General features: G+C 38.3%; 1 protein-coding gene across 1 annotated transcript in view; it reads right to left on the bottom strand.

Annotated features, from left to right (window-relative positions):
* The window catches only part of LOC101278311 (cytochrome c oxidase subunit 7B2, mitochondrial), a 166,724-nt gene that overhangs the window by 82,123 nt on the left and 70,407 nt on the right, over positions 1-14,194 (bottom strand). The window contains exon 2 of the mRNA XM_012532488.3: positions 2,695-2,750. The gene's annotated coding sequence lies outside the window, so the exon portion shown is untranslated. The remainder of the gene's footprint in view (positions 1-2,694; positions 2,751-14,194) is intronic.

The raw sequence follows: 14,194 nt of genomic DNA, 5'->3' as shown, positions 1-14,194 counted from the left end.
GGTGAGTTACTTAGTAGCCTTCAAAACAACTTATTAGCGAAACCAGAAACTTATAGCCTCTGTAGCAATTAATGAATAAAATCTGGTATCTAGAATATGAGGAAAAATTCTTAAACCATACGGAAAATGATGTAGTCTTCACAAAGCCAATCCAAGTAATTAGATACTTAAATAAGAACAGCAAGGCAAAAAGGAATAGATTGTGGTCCCAGCTCCAGAGAAAACCAGCAGAAATGGTGAGGTGGAAGCATGCAACAGTGCCTAAAATTAGCATTCTATTATCCTGCCTTTATATTCTGCATGAAGGTGCCTTAAGGTTCACCAACCCAATAGTCCTTGTTACTGCTATTAGCTCAACGAAAATAATAACAAAGGATCTCTTAGTGCATTGCCTGGTTTGAAAAAAATTGTATAGAAGAATAAATTCTCAAAATAATTCTGGTTTTCGGACAAGAAGAGCATCCATGTTAAAAGATCCAGCTCTTCTTTTTCAAAAGATTGGTTTCCTGTATGTTTGTGCATTGGGAGATAATCTGACCTTAAGGACAACAAAATCAATAAATTAGCAGAAATGAGTAAGTAGGATTAAAACATATACGAAGCATAGTGTTTATAAGCTCATTTTAAGTCAAAAGGACCTCGATTGGAATCTTGGCCTTTGCACTTAACAGGCTTCTTAGCTTCTCTAAGCCTCATCAATAATATAGAAATAAAAGCACCTACTTCACAGAACTGTTGTGAGAACTAAATGCTCATGAGGCATCCAGCCTTAAATCTGGCAGATAATAAATCTCAAATACATATTAACATAAAAGATGAATTAACAACATTCTGCAAAGTACTGATTTGTATTTCCCTTTTACAGGAGAAGAGATTAAGGCTCTGAGAGGCTCACTGACTTATCCAAGGTCACGATGCTAATAAATTTGCAAACCAGATTCAAACACAGGTCTACTATGATAGGTTCGCTGTTCTGATTTTTTTTATTCTATATTTTAGAAAATTTCCTTTTAACAGGCCAGGACATAATATAAATACTGTGCTAAGCTTATGGCTTCAGAATTCAATTGAAAGAGGAACCATACAGAAGAAAATGAAAGTAAAAGCAGTCTATTCCAAACAGCTCAGTGTGATAGCCCTGTAAATGATCAAGTTTAGAACATAGAACCTATGAGAAATGGTTAAAACGATCACAACAATCTAAGTTTGGAGAAGACACAGTAGGGGGAAATATAATTGCAGTTATCAAATTTACAGAAATGTAGTTTAGAATATTATGCACACTTTCACTTTGCAAGGATGGTTTAATTATTCCCAAAGGACTAAATATTAAATGCAAGGAAAAATGACAGTAATAAAGTAGACACCCTGCTGCCAAGTTCGAATGAGAATTTACAGGAGTGGGGGTGATTTTAGGGGATGGATGAGAGGTCTATTGTGATTCAGGGATGAATTATTATGTTTACATTTGCAAGTTCCGTGGTTATAGGGGGGCTGCTGGGTTGTAAGAAAATCTTAAAACTTGGATTAATTTTTCCAAACAATGAATATTTCAAAATCAAAATGCAATGTCTGAATTCTCATGTTTAATTATTAAAATGCCCATGAGTTTACCAAAAAGAAACTGTTCACAGAAATTTGCCATTTAACAAGGTTATTACCACCAAAGAATTTGATTATCCTATAAAATTTTATCTCAGTATACAATTTCACATTTACCAAAGGATATATTATTGGTCCTTAACTTTAACTGAAGAAGTTTAGGGATTACTATTACCAAATTCTACTTTCAAGCTAACCACTGATTCCAGATATAAACATGGATAACGGCAAGGAAAAAATTAAATTCATATTTCTAGATAGTTACATACCATACTGGTCAGGTCAGCAGAGTATAAAAAGAAGGTCTATTACCATCTAATAGCAAAATGAGGTTTTAAAAACAGTGTCTAATATAGATAAGCAACAAGGATATACTGTACAGCACAGGGAATTACAGCCATTATCTTGTAATAACTTAAAATGGAGTATAATTTGCAAAGATATTGAATCACTATACTGTATACCTGAAACTAATATAATATTGTAAATCAATTATGCTTCAATAAAAAAAAGAATTCAATAAAAATTTTTAAAAATTAAAAAAAAATAGTGCCTAAATTTCTCATAAACATAATTAGACAATCACACCAGGGGGCGCTCTTAACACTGAAATGATGGATGACATTTTAAAACATGTGGTGGTCTTAGCTGGCCAAAGTAAAGATTTTTCTAAGCATGTATAGTACTTGCAACAAGTGCTTATCTCTCTAAAATGTTTGCTGGCAATACACATTTTATTTTTCATCCAACTGATTGCATTAAGACTATCAAGTTAGTCAATCAAGTAAAACTTTTTCGACAGATAGGAAATATCTTATTTTGGAAACATTTGTTTATTTAGACTGGTATATGTCTCTTATACTTTCTGTGGTTAGGCTAATTCTGAATAATAAATAGAGTGCTTAAGAGTACATACAACTTTTTAAAACGGTTTTGTTGTCAATTTTAATTTTTACAAAATTTCTTACCAGAACTTTAACTTTCTTTCTTTCTTTCATAAAAAAGGAGGGATCCTCAACATTATCTAAAATTGACACTCACAGTGAAATTCTAATCTCAGCACCATGGGTCTTTTCCATATTTTGTCATTACCTGATAGGAACTCTGAAGCTCAGATGCTCTCCTCAGAAAGTTCAAGATTCAGATTCCTAAAAATATAATTAGAAAATTAGTGTGAGGTTTCAAGGAAACAGAAAAAGGCAAAAGGTAAGGATGGGCTATATTACCCAGAGAAAATCACCATAGACTACTTCACCAACAGTAAATATTTTTATACGAGTGACACCTGATTAAATAAACTTTAAGAAATAACTTAAAGTACAAAGGAAAGAATTGCAAAGTATTTGAAAGGAAGAGGACATAGTTACCTGTCTTTCTATAGTGATACAGAAGGAGTTTGTAAATTTTTCTCAACCCATGTATTTGAGATCACCCCCTTTCATCTGTCAGCTGCCTCCATGAGTTACTATCTACCTGTGCCCAAGCTCAAATAGGGAGAGTTCTGATCAAGGTTCACCTTATATGTATGGAGAATAGGGAGCTACCTCTTCCACGTGAGTTCAGGGAAACAAGCATGAACTCCTCTACTGTTTGTGCCATAAATCAAATTTGCCATCATACTAATGTCTCAAATTCTAGTGATAGGAACAATTTTTTTCATTCTATAAAGTAAAAATACACCTGGAGAAAATGATACATTTATTACTTTAGACCAAAGTATATGTGGATGATAGGAAGCCCTACCTACCCAGAAACAGATATTAACACAGTTTTCCAAAACATGGGTGAGGGACTTCCCTGGTGGCACAGTGTTTAAGAACCCGCCTGCCAATACAGGGGACACGGGTTCAAGCCCTGGTCCAGGAAGATCCCACATGCAGCGGAGCAACTAAGCCCATGTGCCACAACTACTGAGCTTGCGCTCTAGAGCCCGTGAGCCATAACTACTGAGCCTGTGTGCCACAACTACTGAAGCCCGTGCATCTAGAGCCCGTGCTCCGCAACAGGAGAAGCCACTGCAATGAGAAGCCGGCACACCACAACAAAGAGTAGCCCCGGCTCGGCACAACTAGAGAAAGCCTGTGCACAGCAATGAAGACCCAACGCAGCCAAAAAATTAATTAATTAATTAAAAACAAACAAAAAAATGTGGGCGAGAAGGAAAGAAAAAAAGAACATTGGATGAAAAAAGGACAGGCCCCAGAGGAGAAAACCCTGCAGAGAGAGTATGTTAGGAGGAGTTAGGTGACTACCATTATCGGCATTACTCCTTAATCTTTGTACGGAGAGGTTCATTAAGGCAAATGCAGCCTTGTTTGGTGAGAGGCAACATCTGACATGAACCAATCTGGCATGTGGCAAAGCCACAAGAGTTTCCATCAATAGCGAAGTCAGAGAGCAGTGGTGTTGGAGTTCCATGTGGTCCATCCTGTTAGAAGCAGGCCCGGAGCCAGCTGGTATAAAATGGAGACAGAGGTTACTTCTTCCCATTAGGACTCCAGTTGCCAGAGAGCCACCAAGTGCCCTATATTTTAGATCAGGTCCTAGTGTTACCTGAAGATAAGTACACTAACCAAGAAATGGCAAATTAAAAATAAAGATTTAATAAATTGGATGTTGGATATGAGAGAACAGGAAGAGTCAGGATGGCATAAAAGTTTTTGATCTGAGCAACTGAAAGAACAGAGCTGCCATTTAGTGGGACTGGGAAACCATGGGAAAAACAGGTTACTTTTAGGGGAAATAATTATTTTGACTTTGGATATATGAATTTCGAGATGTCTATCAGAAGAGGAACAATATAAAGAAAGCAGTGGCTATATCAGTGTGGAGTTTAGAGAAGGATATCAAGCTTTAAATATAAAACAGGGTTGTCCAATCACCGACAGTATTTAAAGACGTGAGATACGAGAGGAAGTGAGTACAGACAGAGAAGACGGATGACAGAGACTAGCCCTGGGGTGGGCAGACTCTTAGGTGCCTCGATCATCCCTGCCTCCTGGTGGTCATGCTCTTGTATGATTCCAATTCCCTAGAGTGTGGGCAGGACCTGTAACTTGCTTCTAACCAATAGAATACATGACAGCATGCAGGTGATTGACACTGTGTGATCACATTATTACAGTGCCAATTGTGCCAGAGCTTTTTCCCTCACTAGCTGACTTTTGTGAAGCAAGCAGCCATATTGGGGAACCTCAACCTTTGCTGGGCAAAGAAGTGAGGGTAGCCTCTTGAAACTGAGGGCAGCCTCTAGCTGGCATCTTGTAACGTCTCCAGCCCCCAGCCAACAAGAAATGAAGCCCTCACTCCTATAGCCTTAAGAAAATAAATCCTGCCAACAACCTGTTTAAGCTTGGAAATAAATCCTTTTCTAGTCAAGCATTCAGATGATACCCCAACGCCAGCTGACACCTTGACTGCAGTCTTACAGAAGACCTAGTTAAGCTACACTAGACTTCTGACCCAAAGAAACTGTGAGATAATATATATCTGTTGTTTAAAAACCACTGAGTTTTAGGTAATTTGTTATGCACCAACAGAAAAGTAATGCAAGACCCGAGATACTACAAAATTTAGAGGTGAGGGAGCTATGAAAGAGCCAGGAAAAGACCAAGGAAGAGAGGCTGGTGAGGTAGGAGGAAAACCAAGAGAAAAACATTTCTCCAAGGGACTTATTGCCTGCTTCCTCAGAGAAATCTGACAAATAGATAAAGAGAAAGTTGAGTCCCCTGACCTGCTAGAGGCTCATGTGTAATCACTACTAAAGGTACACGAGAAGCCAGGTGGAGCCACCTCCATTCCAACCATGGGGTCGTCTACGTTACCCCTTCCTGGAAGAAAGTGGTAAGAGCCAGTGATTCTACGTGGGTACTGGTAGAAGCCAGAAAGCATTCAGTTCTTTCTGCTCTAGGTGGTCATTCACTAAGAATATTAGCTGAAACATTTACAGCTGTTTTTTAGCAATGATGAGTTTCCCTACAGATGTTTTTGAGGGGGTGGGCTCTAGTAGTCTAGCCAGCTCATAGGTGATCACCATTGAAAGGGACATGAGAAGCCAAGTCCGAGCCACCTCCACTTCAGCCTCCTTCCAAGGAGAAAGTGGCAATTGGCACTGCTAAGTAAAAGACATACATACTTATTAGGCTCCCTGGAAGACCCAATTAGTGCCAGAGTTGTGCTACTTCACTGTTTATAAGGCTTTGAAAGTTGGTATTTCAAAACTGGCTAACACTTAATACTAATCAAAGTCAGTTCATTTTAACTACTAAGTAGCTAACATAACTTATTTTTAAACTTTTGTTTTTAGATATGCTTAGATTGGCTTTTAATGTACGTGTTTTTTTTAAATCAATACAACCAAATCTAATGAGCATGTATTATGTGAAAGGCCCTGAATTAACTAGGTATATAGCTCAGTGAAAGAAGCTGCCCTGCCTCTTTTTGTATATCTATAATTCATATGCAAACTTATACTATTTATAAAGCAGTCACACAATCAAAGACTATGTTGTGCCCTAACGTGACTAGTATTCAGCTTTTATCTAGGTTTATCTACAGTGAGCATCCTATTTCCCTATAGTGCTTTGAAAGCAATTTCTTTCCTATTCATTCATTCAATGAAGATATACTGAGCACTCACTTAGTTACATAGAGGGGCAAATTGGATAAAAAATGCACAAGTATTCAATGTTCCTGTTCTATAAGAACAATGCTATCCAAAATGTGCCAAACATCTCCCTTTTCATTTATGTCCTCAATATACTTTATCAATGTATGTGTGTATATGTATGTGTTGTATGTGTGTATAAATACACACACACACACACACACACACACACACACACACACACATTTGACTCTTAAACAACACAGGGGTCAGGGGTGTCAACCCGCAGTACAGTTGAAAATTCTCCTATGCCTTTATAGTCAGCTTCCTATATCCATGGTTCCTCCATATTCTCAGTTCCACATCTGTGGATTCAACCAACCTCGGATCATGTAGTATTGTAGCATTTACTATTGAAAGAAATCTGCCTATAAGTGGACCTCTGCAATTTAAATCTGTGTTGCTCAAGGGTCAATTATATATATAAACATATACATATATATATATATATATACACACATTTACTCTGCCTGATATATAGTGTATACACATATACATGTATGTATGTGCGTATATATATATATATTTACTGTTTATCTGTAGATACTCTGCTAACCTAGCAATACAACCCTTGCATCATCAGCTTTTCCCCAAGTTTTGCTCCATCATCAAGGCTAAAAGTTAAATCAATTGCTGATGTACTTCACTTGGTTCAGGTTAGCAGGCTTCATTATTCTCAGTCATGTCCTCAGCACCATGAAACAAAGGGAAGTATAAGACTAGATCATGGCATGGAGGAGTTTTCAACTTATTTTATTACTAATGGCTTTCCTAATCTTCTTTGTCACTTGAATGTATGCCCTTCCATAGAATTTATTCCTATTAGCTTTCCATTGGAACACTTTTTAGCACACAGTATGTTCTCAATAAGCATCACCTGACTGAAAAGCTACTTTCCAAAATGATTGAGGTGGCTTGCATGAAAATGGAAATATGCATTTAGACAAGCAAATGGAAATACACCATTAGATAAACATATACAAACTAAAGCTAAATAAAAAGGGCCTACAAAATGTTTAACCCACTCAACAATTTGTTTTAATGAATTGAAGACAATAACTGTTTTTAAAACTATGTCCACATAAGTATATTTGAAAATTAAATCTGGCCCTGTGCTTTCTCACAGCTATTACAAACACCAAAATACAGATTGTGTAATCTTATTTCCAACAAAAAGAAGTATTTCATTTTATGAAAGAAAGCATGTTTTTCCTGGGTGATGAATTCTAAGAATTTATTGCAAAGATAATTAGATTAAAGCAAAAATCAGAGCACATATCTTCCTTAATGATCTAAAGAAAGATGGATAAATTGACACAGAATTGCTAAAATGAATGTGTTGGATTGAGTGAGATATACAGCTCTTTCCAGAATTTCTGTTGTGATTCTATCAACTATCATTCTTTGTGTTATTTATGGCTATACCCAGGGATAATTATTATTTATTAGAACAAGTTGGTGAGCATTTTCAAGAACAGAAGAAAAAGAACAGCAGATTGCTAAATGAGCATACATGTCTTATATGTTTTCCCAAATGCACAATATATTTGTACAGTATAGGTTATCTTGCATGAAAAAACATACCTCAACATTAATATCTATTTTCTACTCCCCGAAAGAGCAAACTTGGGAGATTCAAGATGGCGGAGGAGTAGGTGGACGTGGAGTTCATTTCTCTCCATGGAGGCATCAGGAATACATTTATAGATGCAACAATTCTCACAGAACGCTGGCTGAAAACTAGCAGAAAATCTTGGACACTGGAAAAACTATAAAGATCCCTGCATAACTGAGTAGGATGGAAAAAAAGAAGGGAGAAGGAGGAGAAGAGGAAACGGGATGGGACCTGCATCCCAGGGTGGGGGAGATGAAGCAGAGGAGAGATTCCCAAATTTGGGGAAACCCCCTCTCCGACAGGGAAATTGATTGGGATAAAAGGGAAGCATTTGAGGCTGTCAGAAGAAGGTGAAGCGGCCAATCTGTGGCACAGGGGACAGAGTGAGAAATACACATATGGTCCGTACCACGGCTGTACGTGCCCCAGACTGGGATGTGTGTTCACAGGTGTGCAAGGGGGCTGGGAGCTGATGCATGGGGATTGGAGAACAGGCCCAGAGAGAAAACTGCTGTTGGCTGTGGGGAGACAGACTGAGGGGATGGGAGGGAGGAAATCTGCAGCAGGGAATGCCTATGGAGGAAGACTGGACTGCCACTGGGTGCTATTTCTGAGTCACACACAGGGGGAGGAGCCACTATTGTAACCTCTTTCTCCCCACACGCCGGTGCCTGCTGACGACAATAAAAGAAGCCGGCTCAGGGCTGGCTCCTGTGTGCCAGCTGCCGAGCAATAAAAAGAAAAGCCCCCTCGGAGCTAGCCCTCACGTGCCTTATGCCAGGCACCAGAAAAGGCCTCATTAGGGCCATATCTCTTAAGCCCATGGCCACTGGCTTCCCTGTGCATTTGGAGCCACTGGGGCTCCCAATATCCAAGCAGTCATACCACCTCTGCACTCGGTCCTCACAGGTGCAGAGCCAAGAGCTCCAAGGCAGCCTCAGGACCAGACTCCTGTAGGTGGGCCACACGCAGAGGCAGGGATAAAACCAAACCTTACCCCAGAGACAGGGTGACTAAAGAAGAAGAATGAAAATCTTTCCATCAGCTGTACAAGCTACAGATTAAATCCCCACGATCAGCTGGGTAGACGCTGCATCTATGGAATATCTAAGTAGACAATGAGTGTTCCCACAAATGAAAATGGTGAAGCTCAGGCAGCTGCGGACTTTGGGGGTAGCACACACAGGAAGTGGGCCAGATCACAGTCTGAGTGGTGCCCACAGGGCCCACAGCAGGTCCAGACACCAGCCCAGAGGCAGAGGAGAGCCTCTTGGGGAGGCAGAGGTGGGCTGTGACTCATGGCGTGGGCGAGGACACATATAGCGGAGACCTGAGGGAAACATAATTATCACGATTAATTTTATTATGTTTTGATTCATTCTGTTGTTGGTTCTAGTTTTTTTTGTTTGTTGTTTAGTTTTTTCTTTTTTTTTTAGTCTTTTGGGATCTCCATGATTTATAACATATTTTTAATTTTTATTATTTTTTCAATGTCTATTTTTACTTTGCTTTCTTGTCCCTCGTTTTTGCCCTTTTATTTTATCATTATTATTTTTTTAATCACCTTTATCAGTTTGTTCTGTTTCCTTGCTTTATTCTTCAGTTAACACATTGCTTTGGTTTTGTTTCTAGGTTACGTGTTTTTGTCAGTTTTAATCTTACTTGTTTGATTTTATTTTTGAGTTCTATTTGTCTGGTTGTTCTCTTGCTTTTTGATTTGTTTGGCTCAGTTTTTGTTTCTTTTACCTGTGTGTGTGTTTCCTTGTTTCTGTTTCTCTTTGTTTGATTTTGCTTTTACCATTTCTCTGGAGTTTTCTTTATCTTTTCTTTTTCTTAAATATATATTTTTTTGTATATTTCTGTTTCTATGTTGAATTTCTGTTGTTCTCCCTTCTTTCTCCCTTCTCATTTTCTTTTTTTTTTAATATTATTTTTGTCAGTTTGCTTGGTTTCTTTGCTTCACTTTTCAGTTGGCACTCTGCTTTGGCTTTGTTTTTTGGTTTAGGGTTTTTGTCAGCTTTCTTCTTAATTGTTTGATTTCACTCTTGGGTTCTTCTGTTTGTTTGGTTGTTATCTTTCTATTTGACTTATTTGGCTCTGTTTTTGTTTCTTTTGTCTGTGTGTGTTTCCTTGTTTCTGTTTCTGTTCGTTGATTTTACTTTCTACCATTTGTCTGGGGTTTTGTTAGTCTTTTCTTTTTTTTTTTTCAAATCCCCTTTATTGCTGGGACAAGTGACCTGTGGTGTCTTGGTCCCTCGACCAGACGTTGGGCCTGAGGCTCTGGAGTTGGAGCACCGAGTCCAGGATGCTGGACACTAGAGAATGCTGGCCCCAGGGAAGATTAATCGCCAAGAGCTCTCATGGAGGCCGCTGTCTGATTCCAAGCTCCACCCAACTGACAGCACCTCCCAGCACTGGATGCCTCATACCAAACAACAAACAAGACAGGAACACAAACCCACCAATAAATACACAGACTACCTAAAGTAATACTAAGCACACAGACAACCCAAAACACACCACCTGACACGGCCCTGCTCATCAGAGGGAAAAGATGCAGCTCCACACACCAGAACACAGGCACCATTCCCTCCCATCAAGAAGCCTACACAAGACACTGGATCAACCCCAGCATTGGGGGCAGAGAACAGAAGCAAGAGAAACTATGACCTTGCAGCCTAAGGAAAGGAGACTTCAAATATTGTAAATCAGACAAAATAAGAAGACAGGGAAATATCATACAGGCAAAGGAGCAAGATAAAACCCCACAAGACCAAATAAATGAAGAGGAAATAGGCAAACTACGTGAAAAAGATTTCAGAGTAATGATAGTAAAGATGATGCAAAATCGTGGAATAGAATAGAGAAAATACAAGAAACGTTTAACAAGGCCCTAGAAAACTAAAGAGAAGACAAACAGTAATTAACAACACAATAACTTAAATTAAAAATACTCTAGAACAAATCAACAGCAGAATAACTGAGGCAGAAGAATGGATAAGTAACCTGGAAGATAGAATGGTGGAAATAGCTGCCGCAGAGCAGAATAAAGAAAACAGAATGGAAAGAATGGAGGACAGTCTTAGAGACCTTTGAGACAACATTAAGTGAACAAAGATTCGAATTATGGGCGTCCCACAAGAAGAAGAAAAAAAGAAAGGGTCTGAGAAAATATTTGAAGAGATTATAGTATAAAACCTCGCCAACATGGGAAAGGAAACAGTCACCCAAGTCCAAGAAGCGCAGAGAGTCCCATACAGGATAAACCTAAGGAGAAACACGCTGAGACACATATTAATCAAACTAACAAAAATTAAACACAAAGAAAAAAATACTAAAAACAGTCAGAGAAAAGCAACATATAACTTACAAGTTAATCCCTATAAGGTTAACAGCTGATCTCCCAGGAGAAACCCTACAGGCTAGAAAGGAGTGGCAAGATATATTTAAAGTGATGAACAGGAAAAACCTACAACCAAGATTACTCTACCCAGCAAGGATCTCATTCAGATTTGATGGAGAAATCAAAAGACTTACAGACAAGCAAAAGTTAAGAGAATACACAGCACCACCAAACCAGCTTTACAACAAATGCTAAAGGAGCTTCTTTAGGCAGGAAACACAAGAGAAGGAAAAGACTTCCAAAAACAAACCCAAAACAATTAAGAAAATGGTAATAGAAATATACATATCAATAATTACCTTAAATGTAAATAGATTAAATGCCCCAACCAAAAGACACAGACTGGCTGAAAGGATACAAAAACAAGACCCATATATAGGCTGTCTACAAGAGACCCACTTCAGACCTAGGGACACATACAGACTGAAAGTGAGGGGATGGAAAAAGATATTCCATGCAAATGGAAATCAAAAGAAAGCTGGAGTAGCAATACTCATATCAGACAAAATAGACTTTCAAAAAAAGGCTACTAAAAGACACAAGGAAGGACACTGTACAATGATAAAGGGATCAATCCTGGAAGAAGATATAACAATTGTAAATATTTATGCACCCAACATAGGATCACCTCAATACATAAGGCAAATGCTAACAGCCATAAAAGGGGAAATCGACAGTAACACAATAATAGTAGGTGACTTTAACACTCCACTTACACCAATGGAGAGATCACCCAAACAGAAAATAAATGAGGAAAAACAAGCTTTACATGGCACATTAGACCAGATGTACTTAATTGATATTTATAGGACATCCCATCCAAAAACAACAGAATACACTTTCTTCTCAAGTGCACACGGAACATTCTCCAAGATAGATCACATCTTGGGTCACAAATCAAGCCTCGGTAAATTTAAGAAAATTGAAATTGTATCAAGCAACTTTTCCGACCACAACGCTATGAGATGAGATATCAATTACAGGAAAAAAACTGTAAAAAATACAAACACATGGAGGCTAAACAATACGCTACTAAACAACCAAGAGATCACTGAAGAAATCAAAGAGGAAACCAAAAAACCCAGAGACAATGAAAACACGATGCCCTAAAACGTATGGGATGCAGCAAAAGCAGTTCTAAGAGGGAAGTTTATAGCAATTCAATCTCACCTCAAGAAACAAGAAAAATCTCAAATAAAAAACCTAACCTTACAAGTAAAGTAATTAAAGAAAGAACAACAGCAAAAAAAAAACCCTAAAGTTAGCAGAAAGGAAGAAATCATACAGATCAGATCAGAAATAAATGAAAAAGAAATGAAGAAAAAATAGCAAAGATCAAGAGCAAAGAACTAAAACCTGGTTCTCTATGAAAATAAACAAAATAGATAAACCACTAGCCAGACTCATCATGAAAAAAGAGAGAAGACTCAAATCAACAGAATTAGAAATGAAGAAGGAGAAGTAACAACTAACATTGCAGAAATACAAAGGATCATGAGAGACTATTACAAGCAGCTGTATGCCAATGAAGTGGATAACCTGGAAAAATGGACTAATTCTTAGAAAAGTACAAATTTCCAAGGTAGAACGAGGAAAAAATAGAAAACATGAACAGACCAATCACAACCACTGAAATTGAAACTGTGATTAAAATTCCTCCAACAAACAAAAGCCCAGGGCCAGATGTCTTCACAGGAGAATTATATCAAACATTTAGAGAAGAGCTAACACTTATCCTTCTCAAACTCTTCCAAAATACAGCAGAGGAAAGAACACACCCAAACTCATTCTATGAGGCCACCATCACCCTGATACCAAAACCGGACAAAGATACTACAGAAAAAAGGAAAACACAGGACAATATCACTGATGAACATAGATGCAAAAATCCTCAGCAAAATTCTAGCAAACAGAATCCAACAGCACATTAAAAGGATCATACAGGGCTTCCCTGGTGGCGCAGTGGTTGAGAATCTGCCTGCTAATGCAGGGGACACGAGTTCGAGCCCTGGTCTGGGAGGATCCCACATGCCGCGGAGCAACTAGGCCCATGAGGCACAACTACTGAGCCTGCGCGTCTGGAGCCTGTGCTCCACAACAAGAGAGGCCGCGATAGTGATAGGCCTGTGTACTGCAATGAATAGTGGCCCACACTTGCCACAACTAGAGAAAGCCCTCGCACAGAAATGAAGACGCAACACAGCAAAATAAATTAATTAAATAATAAACTCCTACCCCCAACATCTTCTTTAAAAAAAAAAAGGATCATACACCATGATCAAGTGGGGTTTATCGCAGGAATACAAGGACTCTTCAATATACACAAATCAATCAACGTGATATACCGTATTAACGAACTGATGGATGAAAACCATATGATCATCTCAATAGATGCAGAAAAAGCTTTGGAGAAAATTCAACACCCATTTATGATAAAAATTCTCCAGAATGTGGGCATAGGGGGAACCTACCTCAACATAATAAAGGCCATATCCAACAAACCCACAGCAAACAACATTCTAAATAGTGAAAAACTGAAAGCATTTTCTCTAAAATCAGGAACAACAAACACAAAGATGTCCACTCTCACCACTATTATTCAACATACTTGTGGAAGTCCTAGCCATGGCAGTCACAGAAGAAAAAAAGAATACAAACTGGAAAAGAAGAAGTAAAACTGCCACTGTTTGCAGATGACATGATACTATACAAAGAAAATCCTAAAGGTGCCACTGGAAAACTACTAGAGCTAATCAATGAATTCGGTAAAGTTGCAGGATACAAAATTAATGCATAGAAATCTCTTGCATTCCTGTACACAAACAACAAAATATCAGAAAGAGAAATTAAGGAAACACTTCCATTCACCACTGCAACAAAAAGAAAAAAATACTTGGGAATAAACCTA

The sequence above is a fragment of the Orcinus orca genome, chromosome 4, assembly GCF_937001465.1.
Source record: "Orcinus orca chromosome 4, mOrcOrc1.1, whole genome shotgun sequence".
NCBI classification, from domain to species: Eukaryota; Metazoa; Chordata; class Mammalia; order Artiodactyla; family Delphinidae; genus Orcinus; species Orcinus orca.
This window is presented reverse-complemented; position numbering and strand designations above follow the sequence as displayed.